The following is a 17751-nucleotide window of genomic DNA, read 5'->3' as shown; positions in this document are numbered from 1 at the left end:
AGTAAAGCTCCCTCTGAGGTAGAAAGTTGGGAAAGAGAGAGAGTGGGACCTCCAAAGATGAGTAAGACTTGAATTAGAGCACCCAGGGAAGCAATGTAGCCAGACGGGCACAGCATGAGCTGGGGTGGGAAAAACTGGAACACTTGTCAATTCATGTGTTGTGTTTGTCGGAGGACAGGCTGATCTCTGTTTTGTTACCTCACTGGTACATGAGAAAGGGAAGTTTTGTCATCTTGAACCAATAATTGGAGAAACTGAGGTTTGTTTCCAGAACTTGGTGAATCAGTGCTATCTGATATTCCTGATACTTTGCTGGAACTATTCACCAAGCTTCCTCTTTGAGCACAAAGGGGATTTTAAGAGGTAATGATTGGGGCTTTCACATAGTTGTCTTAAAAATCAGAACGAGTGGGTGGAAAAACCCTATGAGATCACCATTCTGATGTACCTGATCTGTGGGGGAGACACAATAATCTCCTTAGAGATGGAGGTTTTTCAATTTCTCCTCAAAGCAAACTAAGATAAACCCAATCAAATCCAGTCGGGCTGCGAAAGTGATGAGGAGGAAAGTTAGAAACAAGCTAGAGAATACGGAAGAAATCTGTAAATTGGCTGGCAATTGGATTACATTTAAAGATTTAATTAATGAGAGATTCAGAATAGAGTTTCCTTTAGTGAGTTTGTTAACTCCCAGGCAAGAGGCTTGGTGGTTTGCTGATAGCACAGAAGGTGAGTCATGCAGCCCTGGCTGGCTCAGCCAGGCTAGGACAAATGTCACCCACTCACTTTGATGGATGCACCCCATGCATAGAAATATGTGAACAGATATTGATTTTTAAAAACTCTACCATTACTCACTGTTCTTGACAACTTATTTTCCTTCTTTGGTATACCTTTGTTGTTGATACTTCTGCTGAATCTAAACTGCCTTTTAGTGAACCTTAAAGGGGTCTCTCTCATACTAAAGGAGTTTCTGAAAGGTAGAGAGCTGGCAACAGACTTGCTAGGTGTGGCTTGGGCTGGACCTTCTGGAGGAATATTGCCTTTCTCAGGCTCAAGAGCCCTCCCTATGCGAGTTATTAAGTGGGTTCAGGGCAATACTGGGTAAGTCAAGAGGTATCTACAGAAAGCACTAATGTGGTAATTAGCTTCAGCAATGAGAAAAAACAAAATGTGTGCATATTTTTCAAGGAGAGGTCATACTATAAACTTTGTAAGAGAATGATTTTGTCTGGAAGCTCCCAGAAGGAGAACACCAGGCCACAGAAAAAGGACTGGTATAGACCAGTGAGAGCAGAGGTAAGTGCTGGCTCACCTGGTTTCTAGCCCTGTACCCAACCAGCTCTGGCAAAAGGAAGATGGAGGAGAAGCAAGAGCAGCTGATGTGGGAGTGATGTAGTAGCAGAGGCCTCCCTACAAAGTTAAAGATGACTCACACCTGTTCAGCTGTGAAAGTCAAACCTTTCTGTGGGTTCCATTGTTCCTGGTTTGAGCTGGTCTCTAAGTTCAGTGAGAATCATTTCCCATCATGGTGGACCTGAGATCAATAATGCTGATGAACTGAAAATGACTGCAAGCAAAAGATATTTTGAAGAAATTTAGACCTTGTTTTGGTAAATGAGTTGTTTAAACCCATCTGAGTCTAGGAGATCACCTCATAAAAAAGTGCCCAATAAATCTATCTTAGAAGCAAAGACCCCAGGAATATGAATGGTAGGCATGAGTACTATTCCACAAAAAAAGTGGTATAAAAAGCAAATAAGGGTAGTGTACAGTTGAAAATAATACAAAAATAATTTTACTGAAAAAGACTGCTTTCCCAATTTAAGCCAGCTGGTTTACCCATGTGCTAATGATCATCCGAGAAAGTGGTCAGCTAAAGAGGTGAACCATTTATCTCAAATCATCCTTGTAGCGGGAAAATAAGCACAGTATGCTTCACTATCCTCAAGTCTCCTTACCTAAGCATGTGGACAAAATCCTTCTCCTTGGGTTTTGCCCCAAGTTCTTTTCCACTTTTTTTCACATGAATATTTTTATTTTGGGAAATTTTATCATGGCAAAGAAGATCTTAGTGGCTAAAAAATGGATAGGATCCATATAGGTAATCAATTCAAACTCTGTTTTACTCAGGCATTCACTCATTCAATAAATATCAAGCACCCACTATATGCCATGTTCTGGAAACCTACGGATGAATTAGGCCTGCTCCTACAGGAAAATCAATGGTGAGGGTATAGTGGAACACTAGCTATAATAGAGGTAAATAAGCACAGGATGTCATGACATCAAAAAGGAGCATGGATGGGGTGCCTAGGTGGCTCAGTCCATCGGTTAAGCATCTGATTCTTAGTTTTGGCTCAGGTCATGTTCTCAGGGTCATGACATTGAGCCCCATATTGGGCTCCATGCTCAGCATGGAGTCTGCTTGAGATTCTCTCCCTTTCCCCCTCCCCCTGCTTGTGCATGTCCCTCTCTCTCTAAAATGAATGAATGAATGAATGAATGAATGAATTCTTTTAAAAATGGAGGAGCATGGGAACATCCAATTCTTCTAGGGAAAGGAGTAAGGGAAGATTTACAAGAGGAGGTGATCCTTAGCTGGGGATTGAAGGATGAGTACAGCTTAGCCAGAGAAATGAGAGAAGAAAAACCTTCCCCACAACACACACAAAAGATCAACATGTGCAAGGCCACAGAGGTATAATACCATGGATTATTCAGAGAACTGCAAATGATTTGATATGACTAGGTCTGGAAATTTCAGCAGGACCCAGATCTTAAAGGACCTTGTAGGTCTTGCCAAGGAGAAGAAAATTTACTTCCAAAAGGATGGAAAACCACTATAAGATTTTATACTGGAAAGAGACATGATAAGAATTGAGACTTAAATAATGATTCTGGCAGCTAAAAGAAGAAAGAGCAGGATGACACCTTAGGAGGCTTCTAGGCCATAAATGATAAAAGATTGAACTAAGCAGCTGTGATGGGAGAGACATTTGAGCTATGTAATGGTGTAATAGCTGGAATTGATGTCTCACTGAGGTAGAGAAGAAAAGAAAGGATGGGTCTAGCAGGACTCCAGTCTTCCCTCTTACAGGAGAATGTGGCAGGTGGCATTACTTCTTGAAAAAGGAAATATGAGGAAAGGAGTAACTCTGGAGAAAAGATAAATTCCATTTTAAATATGTGTATGATCTATGGGTAATCCAGGTAATGATCAGTTGATATCTATTTATTTATTTTTAAAGATTTATTCATTTATTTTAGAGAGAGAGAAAGAGACTGAGAACATGAGTGAGGTGAAGGGCAGAGGGAGAGACTCTCTACTGAACATAGAGCCTAACATGGGGCTTGATCCCACCACCCATGAGATCATGACCTGAGCTGAAACCAAGGGTTGGACACTCAACTGACTGAGCCACCCAGGTCCCCCATGATCAGCTGATACTTAAAAAGATGATTTCTCAGTAAAAAATGTATTGTAGAGAATGACATTTGTATTGGCTGTGAGTAGAGGAACTACAACTGTTTTGTGCATTTATTCCACTGCTCAAAACTGCCTGGCACACAGTAGGTGCTCCCTAAATATTTTTAAAGACCTTTCATCCTTAGCAGTTTGAATATAATATGTCTAGGTTTATTTTGTTTTATTTTTAATTTACTTATCCTGCTTGGGGTTTACTAAGCATCTTAAATCTGTAATTTCAAGTCTTTTGCCAAACTTAGAAAAATCTTAGCCACTATTTTCTAAAAAAAAATTTTTTTCTGAACTATTTTCTCTCTCATCTTCTTTGGAGATTACAGTTACAACTATGTTAGAACTTCTGATGTTGACTCAAGTCATTGAGGTGCTCTTAATTTTTCTTCAATTTTTTTCTGATCTTCAGTTTTGATCATTTCTATTGATCTATCTTCAGGCTCACTCTTTCATCCAATATATCCAATTATCTATTAAGCTTATTAAGTGAATTTTTTATTCCAGATATTGAATTTTTCACTTCTGGAATTTCTGTTTATTTCCTTTTTACAGTTTCTTTCCCTCTGCTGGCAGTTTCCTGTTTATTCATTATGAACATATTTTTGTTTGTGTCATTGAAGAGTTATAATAACTAGCATAAAATAATTATGTCCTAATTCTGATTTCTGCATCATCTTAGGATCAGTCTCTATCTATTGTCTTTTCTCTTGATTATGGGTCACATTTTCCTGCTTTTTTTTAAGATTGTCTAGTAGTTTTGGACTGTGCTTGCACATTGTAAACGGTACGTTGTAGAGACTATGGCTTTTGTTATGCTAAGCTTCGAATTTTTTTTTTTTTAACTAAAGAGTTAAGTTGGTTACTAAATTTTTCTCCTCTGTTGTGGGGAAGGCTTGAAATTTCCATTATTCTTTTATCGCTGGCTGGGCTGATTGAAGTCTGCCTCACATGTGTGTAGTTCAGAGATCAGCCAGAGATTGGGAAAACTTAATGTACAGATTCTGGATGCTCTTCTCTGCAATTCTCTCCTTACTAAGATACCCTACCACCACTACCTTTTTCCAGTTACTGTGACAGCCTCAAACTCTGCTAATTCCTCAAATAAATTAATCAAAACTGTGGATTTCCAATCACATTCTAACTTCCCCAGTATGACACTGACTGGTGCTTGCCCTTAGGCAGAAAGCCATTTAAAAACAAAACAAAACAAAGGCAGGAAATTCATCTAGTGCCATTTTCTTCTTCTAAGTATTAGCTCTTCTCTAGTTTCTAGTTTGGTTTCTCTTTACTGCCTTTAGGTAATTTCCCCCCCAGAATTTATAATTATTATTTGCAAAAGGGTTAATCCCATATAAACTACTCTGCTATTAACAGACATGGAGGGTTGCCTGGGTGCCTCAGTTGGTTGGGCATCTGCCTTCGACTCAGGTCATGGTCTCAGGGTCCTGGATTAAGCCCCAAGTCAGGCTCCCTCCCCCCATCAGGGAGCCTACTTCTCCTCTCCCACCCCTGGTCATGCTCTCTCTCTCTCTCTCTCTCTCTCATAGACAAAATCTTAAAAAAAAAAAAAAAAAGACATGGAATTCGAGGTACCCAATAAGTATTTCTTGAATAAATTCAAGTGCCTACTATATATCTCCATGTTGATCTCTAATAGACACTATCGTTTGACCTAGTCTAAATGAAACTACTCTTGATTCTCTCTTCCACTTCTAGCAAACTGTTCCTTCCCAAATCTACTTTATTTTATATATATGATACATATAAATATCATATGTATATATGAAAAGACTATCATCCATAAAGTCACTAAGGGCGTCTAAGTCTTAAAGACAGAGAGCCACTCTGCAGTCCTTACCTCAATCTTTGCAATAGTTGACACTTCCTTATGAGAACTCCTCTTGTGGCTTCCATGACATTATTCTCTCTTGGATTTCTTCTTCCTTGGTCTATTTTATAGGCTCTTGTTCTATTGGAGTTTATATTCTAGTGGATATATATATATATATATATATAGAGAGAGAGAGAGAGAGAGAGAGAAGATAATAATTTTCTTGGCATTTCCACTTAAACGTATAATAGGCCTTTCAAACTCAACATGTCCCAAACTGGAACACTCTCACTCCAGAGTTTTTGCATTTGCTGTTCTCTCTGCAAGGAATGGTCTTCCACCAAATATCCACATGGTTCACAATTCTTAGTCTCTTCAGGTGTCAACCAAAGTCAACTTTTAAATGAGGCTTTCCTAACCTTTTGCTATACAATGAATATGGCCTGTCCCTTCCTTTTGCACTATGTATAGTGCATACTTTCCTTTATCTTTCTCCATGGAACTTACCACCATGTAAATATTATAGATCTATTTTCAAACTGTTGCTATCAATTTCCCTTCACTGGAATGTAAGTTCCATGAGTGTAAGGCCTTATCACTGCTGAATCCCTAGCACTGAGAAAAGAGCCTAGCATGGAGTAGGTAGGTGTTCAATAAATATCTGTTAAATAAATGTTGAAGCTACTTGACTAGAAAATGAGAAGAAACATGAGTGAGGAAGGAATACTAGCATTCACAAGCAGGGTGGTAGAACAAGAACCTATAAAAGAGATCAGCAGGCAAGGGAAGGAAATTCAAGAGAAAATAACATCCCAGACACCAAAAGAGGAGTTTCCAAGGAACATGCCAAATATTGTAGAGCTCAAATGAAGCAAGAACTGCAGAGTGGCTTCTGTCTTTGAGAGTTAGAGGGCCTTGATGACTTTATGGATGACAGCTATTTCAGTGATGTGGGAGAAGAGAAAATCAGATCACAGTGAGATGGAGTAGCAGCAAATAGAAACATAAGGTCAAAGGCTGGGTGGGAGAAAGGCCAAGTACCGAAGAAAGCTAAACCTGTAGGAATGAGGGGTTAATGACAGCTGGAGGGATTAGCCTTAGGCAGAAGGAAGATCTCACCCTTTGACTCTGAGATGCAAGGAAGGAGGAGAAGATGGGTTTGTGTGATGTACAGAGTCAGGCTGATATATATGATTGTATAGGTTATGTCCAATCTGAAGATACCTGACTGAGGGGGACATTCTGTTTTCCCAATTATAAACCCTGATATGGGCCTGTGTTGGCACATTTTCTTTTTCTTTTTTTTTAAAGATTTAATTTATTTATTCATGAGACACACACACACACACAGAGAGAGAGGCAGAAACACAGGCAGAGTGAGAAGCAGGCTCCATGCAGGGAACCCCAATGTGGGACTCGATCCCAGATCCCCAGGATCACGCCCCAGGCCGAAGGCAGGCACCAAACCACTGAGCCCCACGGGTTGTCCATTTTCTTAATGTAGTAGTATCCAAGTCATGCCTCTGAGGTGTTGTGTACATCTTCCCAAGGTTTACAAAGAAGGCCTTGTGTGAACTTAAATATTTTAAATAAATATACATATTAAACTTTATATATTAAAAAAAAACTTTATATATTAAATATTACAGATAGTGGAAAGCCTCTTGCATACTACTCTCTTGTCCCAATGCCCCTTCTTCTTAAAATTTGTATCAGTGGTCTCCTACTATACATAATACTATACATAATTTATTTTTGCTGAACATTTACCCATATTGAGAGTTATCCACATTGATACATGTATCTCTAGTTTGTTTTCATTAATTTCATGAATATTTATTCATCCACTGACTAAAATGTCCCACATTTCTTCCCTCCATTTCTCGGTTGGTGAACATACAGGTTTATTGTTTTTAAGGTTTGTGTTTTTAAAACCAAAAAAAAAATTACAAAAAAACCCAAAGCTGCAATAAATTTTATGTGTCTCCTTATTACATATCTAGAGTTTCTCTTGGAGTGGAATTGCTGGTTTGTGAGGGGTGCCCACCTTCTACTTACTAGATGTTGCCAACTTGCTCTCCACATGGATATAGTAACGTGTACTGCCATCATCCATGCATGAGTATTACCATTTCCTGGAGGTTTTTTTACAGACTTCTAAATTTTTCCCCATTTACTGGCTTATAGTTTTTGTTGCCATATCCCTGATTATGCATAAGTCTGAGTATTTCTCATATGTTTATTGGTCATTTGGAGTTCTTCCTTTTGTAAATTATTTGTTCATATCCTTTCCTTTTCCTTCTCCTCATTATTTTCACTTTTCCATTAGGCTGTTTTCTTAATGATATATATAGGGTGTTTTTTGGTTTTTGAATTCTGGTTACTGATTCTTTAGTGCAAGTATCTTCTTGTGTCTTTAATTTTTTAAATGATGCTTTTGGTTGAACACATGACTTATATTTTAACAGTTATATTTTTTCAATCTTTTCAAAATGAACCAATTTAGTTTTTAGGTGTGTGTGCTGTAGGGGGAAGTTATCAAAGGAAATTCTTGCCAAGTGACCTTTCTTTTCTCTGTAAAGTAAAAGGAGAAGTCAACTTTGAAGAGATAAACTGTGGAATCCCTGAGGTTCCTCCTATAGCTGACATGTATTGAGTCCACAACAAATGCCTAGATCTAGGAGTAGGTGGGGTGGGGCAGGGGGAGAGGATGAGATAGGATTTCATACACAGAACCTTGCTTTACTAAAGCTTACCATGAGAGGACTAATACAGGTTAGACTGTGTAACCCTATTGTACTTCCTTAGAACTCAGAGGAAGGAGAGATGGAGATAGGATCGAGTTAATTGTCTATGGACTAGATTAATCAGGGAAGACCGTATGTCAACTTTCTTGGCTTCTGTAAACCTAAGAATCACAAAGTCTCAGGGCTGCAAGGAAACAGATAAGGCAAGAGAGGCCATCCCAAGTTAAGGTCTCTCTGCTGCAGGTCTCCCAGCTAGTGAGAGGCAGAATGCATGCTAGAACTATAGTTCCCAGATTCAGAGTACTCTTCCACATGCCAGTCAAAGCATGTTGACATGTCTTCTTTTGATCATAAAATAGAGGTCTGAGAATAACGCAAAGGAAAAGCCAAATCAGACCAAACAGAAATTCAGTTAAAACCAAAAAAGACCCAAGACCATTTAATCTGGGTTCACAAACTGTTAGATACAGTTATTATATTCACATTTACTTGTCTTATGAGGCTATGGGCTATGGGGAAATATGTTATCCTCATTTTTTTTTTTTCAGTTGGGACAGAAAAAGATCAAGTGAGGGATCCCTGGGTGGCGCAGCGGTTTGGCGCCTGCCTTTGGCCCAGGGCGCGATTCTGGAGACCCGGGATCGAGTCCCACGTCAGGCTCCCGGTGCATGGAGCCTGCTTCTCCCTCTGCCTGTGTCTCTGCCTCTCTCTCTCTCTCTCTCTCTCTCTCTCTCTGTGACTATCATAAATTTAAAAAAAAATTTTTTTTTAAAAGAATAAATCATTAAAAAAAAAAAAAAAAGATCAAGTGACTTAACCCAGGGCACTTTACAAGTCATAGCAAAAGAGAATCAATAAACATGGGCTCCATGTTCAATAATTTTCTCTTCATAAATCACAAGACAAATGGCACATATGCCTACAAATTATAGTTTCTTTTTTGTTTGTTACATTAGTTTTGTTCTTCCATTAACTGTCAGGTTAACTGGTTCTAATTCCCTCTGCTTGTGGAGAAACATCAAATTAGGCAGCTAATGAGTAACACTGAAGAAAAATAAACCAGAGGTACATTGACTGAATTGCTCATGATGAAGCTATTACAGTCCTGTTTTTCCTATCTATATCCTTATCAGCAAACACAAAGGTAGAGGGACACCTGGGTGGCTCAGTGGTTAAGCATCTGCCTTTAGCTCAGGTCCCAGATTCCCAGGATCGAGTCCTGCATCGGGCTCCCCTTGGAGAGTCTGCTTCTCCCTCTGCCCAGGTCTCTGCCTCTCTCTCTGTGTCTCTCATGAATAAATAAATAAAATCTTAAAATAACACAGACACAAAGGTAGAAATCACCTTCAACTGCCTGGAGAGACACACCATTAATTAGGATCAATAAACAGTTCTCTCCACCCAGAAATGCTTCAAAAATGTTAACTCCTTATATCACATAGTAATCGCCTTATGAAGAAACCAGTATCTTGTGCCAGTGTCAGAGAAATATCCTAACACTAATTACAAGAAATCCTTAGAATATTCTCCAAAATCAAATAGAATATTCATTGCTTTTGAAAGTTTGCCTCCTCCATGTTCTCAAGGAGATGGAATTCTACTAGTGCCAGGCACACCTGGCCCCTCGGATATGATGCCTTGAGTTCTGTTCTAAACACTAATAGTCTAGGGTGCTCTTACTAGATGTAAAAGTATGAAGGGAGCAGAAGAGGGAGGTAGGAAGCTCTGAAGTTAAATCTGGTGAGCAGTCACCAATGCCCTTAAAGAACCGGGTCTTTTAAGATATACTCCCAGGCAGGGAACTGAGGAAAAGCATGTGACATAGAACAGACCCTAGCAGCAAAGCAGTATGGCACTAAAGGGCATGGCAAGTTTGTACATGGAGTGTGTGGTCAGGATGAGAAGCAAGCTGTGACCATATCACCAATGGCCTTATATGGTGGGCTAACAAGTTGGGATTTTAGAGGTAGGTATGGGCAAGCACAGATTGGTGTTTCCATAAGATCAATGTGGCAGGCAAGTGTGGAAGATGAATCTTAGGGAAGGAGCCCCCTTTCTTATGCTACTGCATCAGGTTAGAAAAGACAATGATGGCAGCTTGGTCTGCAGCAGTAGAACGGAGAGGAGGGCATACATCCAAAACACATCTAGGGGGTAGAATTAGTCAAGTAATTCTTGGAGAATTCTTGAAGAAGGAGAAAGTAATTTTTTTTGGCTGAAATTGGAAAAAAATTATTAAGAGCATCAGTGTCCCAGAATTCAAAAGAAGATGAAATCATGCAAAAATTTAAAATTTAAAAAAATTTAAAACTTCTTTATAATAGTCCATCATTTTCTACCTATGAAGAATCTATTTTCAGAGAAAAAATAAATTATTCCATTTTTTAAAAAATATTTACCCTAGTGGCTTTTCTGTTTATAAAAGTCATGTTTAATGGCTTTTGATAATCACCAATTGTGTCAACAATTTTTGGGAAATTCAACAGAAGAAATGCTTATAATTTGTGTATCTGAGATGCTTATGCATAAGCAAGCTCTCCTACAGCATAAAATATGTAATAGCATCTACATATTAATATCTTTCTCTCCCCACACATGCACAATCAGGTATCAATTTAAAACAAACATGATATCATCTGCAGGAAGTGCCAAGGCATTTTTTTCCATTAGCTTTTATATGAGAGAAACAAAATGAGAAGGTGACATTGTTTCATGGTGGGGTTTTTTTTTTTTTTTTTTTTGAGGAAAAACTAAGCCTTATTTATTTTTTAAAACTGAACCACTAGGAAAATATATCACAGCCGTGAAACACCAACCATAGGCTATATTATCACTTCAAGTAACAAGCTGGTAAAAAGACAATAAGGTCCTTATCAAAATTATAAGGTGCTAGAGCTGGGGCAGGAACCTTGCTTGCTGCCAAGGCCCCAGGCAACAGTAGTATTTGGTAAGGGGTGTGTGTTTGGTGTGTGTGTGGGGGGGTGTCCCTCTTTTGCTTTAAAGGAATCACAGCTCACCTGAGTTGCTTATTTTTTTCTCCTTTGATCTTCCTATTGCAAAGGGATTAGTCTCTTTCAGGGGGCTAAATAAGCAATCCTGATTTTAGGCTTTCATTCCAATCTATTCTATAAAAACCATGTTTTTTCTAAATCCAGTACTTAGTAACTCCCTTAATTAAGAAGAAGTTCCTCCTTCCATGTTTATCCCTGGACACTGGTATAGAGTGCAATCAAAACCCTCTTTCCCTTCAAGGAGAGTGCTACTACTGCAAGACTGCTCAGTGGCTCTGCTGCAGATACCCTCAGGGCCCATCAGGGCAGCCAGTGAGAGGGAAGGTCTGAGAGGGAAGGTCTGCTTCCCATACCCAGTGTAACATCACCTCTCATGTCTCCCCCCCCCCCCCCCCCCCAGTCTCCTAGCTGGAAGATGTAATGTGTATTTCAAGAAATGCATATCCACATCTTGATGGCCAGAAACACATACAAGGAAGTGTTCAAAGTTCTTATCCAAACTACCTCTCTCAGGTCCACATCTTAAATCAACTTCATGGCCTTGTATATAAATAAAAACCAAGCAAAACAAAGAGCCAGAAACCCTTTTTCCCTCTTGCAAATTAGTGTTTTTAGTTTATAGAAAATGATTTGGTGATCTTCTGGTCAATAACAGGAGGTTGGCAACAAACAGAATCATCTCTGCTCACACTCTACCCGATCACAGGCAGGTTAGAGGAACCTGCCAGCCTGTCGGCACCTGCGTACTAGGAAGAATGTGGTGCCCTGGAGGACTCTGGCTTAGTATATGGGAGATCCCTAGTGCTAGGACAAGCATGTGAAACCTAGGATATCAAAAACTCTCCTGCGCTGTCTCTCACCCAAATTTTAGCATCAGTTTTCTCTATTTCACTTTTTAGGGTCGAAACAAAGGAACCAGTGTCCAGAGGGAAGTGACACATGCCTCAAACTTGATACTACCCTTAATTTCTTCATAAATTTCACTTTAAAGAACAAAACTTCCAATTCTCTTTTTAAATAGATTCCTGCTGTCAGCCCCGATGGCCCATTGCAAAGACTTCTATTTCCCAATGGACTAGAGAGACTCTTTCATCTTCTTGGTCATGGTCGGGATGAGGTACGTGTGGTCATCCACATATTTGGTCACAGAAGTCTCCAGCTGCCACTTCACCTGAAGCTCTTTACTTCCTGCATCTATTGAATCTTTGGCTTTGTCATTACAATGCATGGTGCACCAGGCCAGGCAGACCTGGAACTTCTCCAACTGGGCTTGAGCCAGAGGCGCATGGCAGTGCTCAATGCACTGGTGCACCTGCTGCATGGACGTCTGCTTGTCCTCACAACAGCTGGCACTGCACCAGAACATGAGGCCCAGCATCTTCCGGATGTTCTCTCTCTCCAGACTCTTCACCATGGAATCTATCTACTGTCTCCTGCACCTGGAGCTGCTGCAGCTCCTCCATGAGATCCTGTACTATACCCCTCCGCACCAGTGCTCACATGGACTCTGGTGCTTGGCCCCCGTTTCACAGTTTCTAATACAGGTAGCTTCTGGAACAGAGGCAGTTGAAGGGGTGACATATAAAAAGTATGCCTTCTTCAATACTGTGGATGATGTGGTACACTGCCCAGATTCCCCTTTCAGAACTCAGACACTCGTTCACCCAGAACTAAGGAGTGTTGGTGGCTGAGTTTTCAGCTGAATTATTTTCAGCTCCCTTCACAGGGGCAGCCCACATCTATTGGCTTATCATCTGGGGTTGGGTGGGTATAAAGTAGTGGCCCCCTTTACTTAAGGAGTAGAGGATCTTTGAAGGGCCATCTACCTCCAAAGCTCTTCTAGGAATGGCTGAAGCTATGCAGCAACTGTTTCTCCCTCTCTCTGCCCAGCGCTGCTCCTGTCACTCTCACAGGTGATGTTCCCAAGGCCACTACCCAATAAACTTCTTTGTAGAGACATGAATCCTTTTCCCAGGAACCCCAACTTATGGCACCAATCAGGACCACAAAAAGCCTTTCATGAGGGGCACCTGGGTGGCTCAGTTGTTTGGGTGTCTGCCTTTGGTCAGGTCATGATCCCGAGATCCTGGGATCAAGCCCTACATCAGTCTCCCTGCTCAGTGGAGAGTATGCTTCTCCCTCTCCCTTTGCTCCTTCCCCGTTTGTGCTCTCTTTCTCAAATAAATAAAATCTTTTTTTTTTTTTTAAATTTTTTTTTAATTTTTATTTATTTATGATAGTCACAGAGAGAGAGAGAGAGAGGCAGAGACACAGGCAGAGGGAGAAGCAGGCTCCATGCACCGGGAGCCTGATGTGGGATTCGATCCCGGGTCTCCAGGATCGCGCCCTGGGCCAAAGGCAGGCGCCAAACCGCTACGCCACCCAGGGATCCCCTCTTTCTCAAATAAATAAAATCTTAAAAAAAAAAAAAAAAAGCCTTTCATGAGCATGAATTACAGGGAATGAAGAGTGTCACTATAAAAATCCATATTGGGGATCCTTGGGTGGCTCAGCAGTTCAGCACCTGCCTTTGGCCCGGGTGTGATCCTGGGGTCCTGGGATCGAGTCCCATGTTGGGCTGCCGGCATGGAGCCTGCTTCTCTCTCTGCCTGTGTCTCTGCCTCTCTCTCTATGTCTACCATGAATAAATAAATAAAAATTTAAAATTTTTTTTAAAAATTTAAAAAGTCTGTATTAAATATACTGGGTCTTGACCAAAATGTGCCATACTCCGCACTTACATTCTAGCTTATGTTTTAGAGCTGACAACACAGAGATGTTGTAAACAGCACATAGTGATCTAAAGGACTTTGGATATAAAGATGTTTTACAGAAAGAGACATAGCAAGAGCAAATAAAAACATATATATTAAAACCAAGAACAGGAGTTGAGTCCACAGGACTAGCAGTTCTTCATCTAATACTATAAGCCATTTTTTTTTCTTGGTTGTTTTCCCCCATCTCCTGGCCTGAAAAGCTGCTTGACAATGTGACTTTCCTAAGTCTCCATTATTGGAAGAGGCGGGGCTGTGGTGGTGGTGGTAGGGGATAATCAGACATCAAAAGATGCCTGTGTTCTCACTGCCACCTAATGGGTTCTTGGAGCATTGAGGCCTCTATTGTATAGTTTTTTTTTCCAGCTGCTGACACTGTATCAATAAAATGGCTAAATGTGACCATATCAAACTAGTTTTTATGAGGCAAAACTCTGGGGCTTATTTTGACTTCTGGAAAGAAGTTGTATTAACTGTCTCCTTTTTCTTACTTACATTTGAGTATATCCATCCCAGGCCACCCAGGTTGTTTAGTGTAAGTATTCTTAAAATATTTTTTTGTTCTATTATCCACTGTGCAATAAAAGTGGTATGGAATGTTCCGGGCTGTTTCTGCAATAATTAAGTTCTTTCTAAGACAAATAGTCAACATGAACACTCAGATAAAGAGGATATTTTCAGGGGCTGTGATGCAGATGAATCCAATTAACTCTGAGTTTAAGACCATTTTAAGACTAGCACTGGAGACTTTTATATGAGAAAGCCAAGTAGGGCCAAAAAATGAAAAAAGCTCCTGTCACCACATCAGAGGGTAAGGCCCATTGGACCCTCTCCTGCATGTGGGGAAGTTAAAGTAATTTATTCTCATGCTTTCCTTCCTGGCCTTCAAAGAGCTCCTGTGACTGCTTCAGCCTCCACTGCCCACATCTTCCTGCTAGACCTTGACCGATCCAGCTTTCTACAGCCTTTTGTTTCTGACAATCACATATGCTTTTGTAACCTTTCATATTACTTCTAAGCTTGTTAAACTACTGCTAGCTCCTAGAGATCTTCTCAATTATCTACCTGCTGCTTTCCCCCACAATGGTCCCCAAACACATACATACAAAATACCACCTAAAACTATTCTAGCTAGTTTATGAATACATTTCTCCATCTTTTTATTTTGAAAAATTTGAAACATAAGTTGAAAGATTACTACAGTGAACACATATATCCCCAACAGTGACCCTTAGCATAACATCTGCACATTTTAATTCCTTCTCTTCATCTATACACACACATACATTTATACACGTATACACATGTGTAGGTCTGTATATATATATATCCATACACTATAAATACATGTACAGATACACATTTATACATATATGCATATATGTACACACATTTACATATGTATACATTTATGTACACACATTTAAACATATATACATAGCTATACATATACATGTATATATACACACATACATAATCTCCCCTTATCTGCAGTTTACTGTCTTTGGTTTCATTTACCCACAGTCAACTTTAGTCAACATGCACATGATCCTCTTCTGAGGTATAGTCAGAAGGTCAATAGAAGCCTAACACTATGTCACAATGCCACATCATTCATCTCACTCCATCTCATCACATAGGTATTTTATCATCTCATGTCCTCACAAGAAGGGTAAGTACAGTACAAGAAGATACTTTGAAGGAGACCAGAGTCAGATAACTTTTATTATGGTATAATGTTTGGGTTTTTTATAAGATTTTATTTATTTATTTGAGAAGAGAGAGAGAATGTGTGAGTACAATGGGGTACAGCAGAGGGAGAGGGAGAAGAGTATCAAGCTGATTCCACACTGAGCTGAGCACAGAGCCCGACATGGGGCTCAATCTCGTGACACTGATATCATGACCTGAGCCAAAACCAAGAGTCAGATGCTTACCCAACTGAACCACTCAAGTGCCCCTATTACAGTGTATTGTTATAATTGTTTGATTTTATTTTTATTTTTTTAAAATATTTTATTTATTTATTCATGAAAGACCGAGAGAGAGAGAGAGAGAGAGAGAGAGAGAGAGAGAGGCAGAGACACAGGCAGAGGGAGAAGAAGGCTCCACACAGGGAGCCCAAGGTGGGAATCAATCCTGGGTCTCCAGGATCACGCCCTGGGCTGAAGGCAGTGCTAAATCACTGAGCCACCCGGGCTGCCCTGATTTTATTATATATTATTGTTAATCTCTTACTGTGCCTAATTTATAAATTAAATTATCATACGTATGTTATGTATAGGAAAAAACAGTATACATAGGATATGGTACTATTTGCCGTTTCAAGCCTCCATTGGGGGTCTTGGAACATACCCTCCCCCCAACGTGGATAAGGGGTGACTACTGTGTGTGTATATACATAAAAGCACATATATACACATATGTATACATCTATATTCATCCACACATCCACATGAATTTTATGAAATTCCATACAATGTTTTTGGCTGAACCATTTAAAGATAAATTACAGGTAATATGGCACTTCATCCCTAAATACCTGAGTGAGTCATTCTTCTAAGTAACCTAAATAAATTTCACACTTAATAAAGTTAACAATAATACAATAGCATCTAATACCCAGTTCATATTCAAAATTTCCAAAGTATCCTCAAAATTTCTTTTATGGCTTTTTCAAGGGGCACAGGGACCTGACCCTTGATTCTGAGTCACTCTAGACTTAGGAACTTTAAAAATGCAATAAATTTTTTGATCATCTATCAGTCATTATTCAGTTCAGCCCAACTTAACTCACATTTGGCCAGAGGAGTCAAAATTGATTCTGTGAGGTTTTGACCTAATCCTATTAGTTTTGGGGTACTTCCTTGCTTTCTTGCAAGGTGTTCTAGGCTCACTTTTGTACTTCTCAGGCCCAGAAAATACTTCTGGGCCTGAGACCCCAAAATAACCATTTCTCCAAGAAATGAAATGCTTTCTTTCATGGAGAAAGGGATCTAGATATCAAGATACGGGCACCCTGCATTGGGAGAAATTATATGTACACTTCTAAGAAATACATATATAAACAACTCTGATTCAAATTTAACATCAGAGAGCTTCCCCCCACAAAACCTTTTATTTTACATTTTTATTTCTTTTCTCCTAGAGTTCTAATATATTATTCAGTTTATAGTCAGTATAAAAGACTTTTAAAATTGTATTGCCAATAGTACTACTAGAATAAATCCAAGACATTTTATTTATTTACTTGTTCTTTTTTGCCCTCAGAGTATGTCTCATTAAGAACACATGTAAGGGGGGGATCCCTGGATGGCTCAGCAGTTTGGCATGTGCCTTTGGCCTGGGGCGTGATCCTGGAGTCCCTGGATCGAGTCCCGTGTTGGGGTCCCGGAATGGAGCCTGCTTCTCCCTCTGCCTGTGTCTGTGTCTCTGCCTCTCTCTCTCTCTCTATGTCTATCATGAATAAATCAATAAAATCTTTAAAAAAAAAAAAAAATTTTAAAAAGAACACATGTAATACTACTTTCAGGGACGCCTGGGTGGCTCAGTGGTTGAGCATCTACCTTCAGCTCAGGTTGTGATCCTAGAAATCTTGGGATCAAGTCCCGCATTGGGCTCCCTGTGGAGAGCCTGCTTCTCCCTCTGCCTATGTCTCTGCCTCTCTTTCTGTGTCTCTCATGAATAAAATCTTTATTAAAAAAATAAATACCACTTTCAAATATGTCTAAAAAACTGAATGACTGCCATTTTTGATCCTTGTATAAAGCCTTAGGTTTTTTGTGGGTTTTTAATAAAAGATTTTATTTATTCATGAGAGACACAGAGAGAGACGCAGAGACATAGGCAGAGGGAGAAGCAGGATCCCCACAGGGAGCCTGATGTGGGACTCCATTCCAGGACTCCG

At 39.8% G+C, this 17751-nt stretch overlaps 1 long non-coding RNA gene and 1 pseudogene across 2 annotated transcripts in view; both read right to left on the bottom strand.

The window, feature by feature from the left end:
* The window catches only part of LOC112915988 (uncharacterized), a 37268-nt gene that overhangs the window by 15993 nt on the left and 3524 nt on the right, over window positions 1-17751 (bottom strand). For both annotated transcript variants that reach the window (XR_011997575.1, XR_003234225.2), the window contains exon 2: window positions 5340-5467. This is a non-coding gene — a long non-coding RNA (uncharacterized lncRNA). The remainder of the gene's footprint in view (window positions 1-5339; window positions 5468-17751) is intronic.
* Window positions 12146-12699, bottom strand: LOC140595589 (protein FAM136A pseudogene; annotated as a pseudogene).

The sequence above is a fragment of the Vulpes vulpes genome, chromosome 15 (genome assembly GCF_048418805.1).
Source record: "Vulpes vulpes isolate BD-2025 chromosome 15, VulVul3, whole genome shotgun sequence".
Lineage (NCBI taxonomy): Eukaryota > Metazoa > Chordata > Mammalia > Carnivora > Canidae > Vulpes > Vulpes vulpes.
Note: the sequence above shows the minus strand (reverse complement) of the source record. Positions and strands in the feature narration are given on the sequence as shown.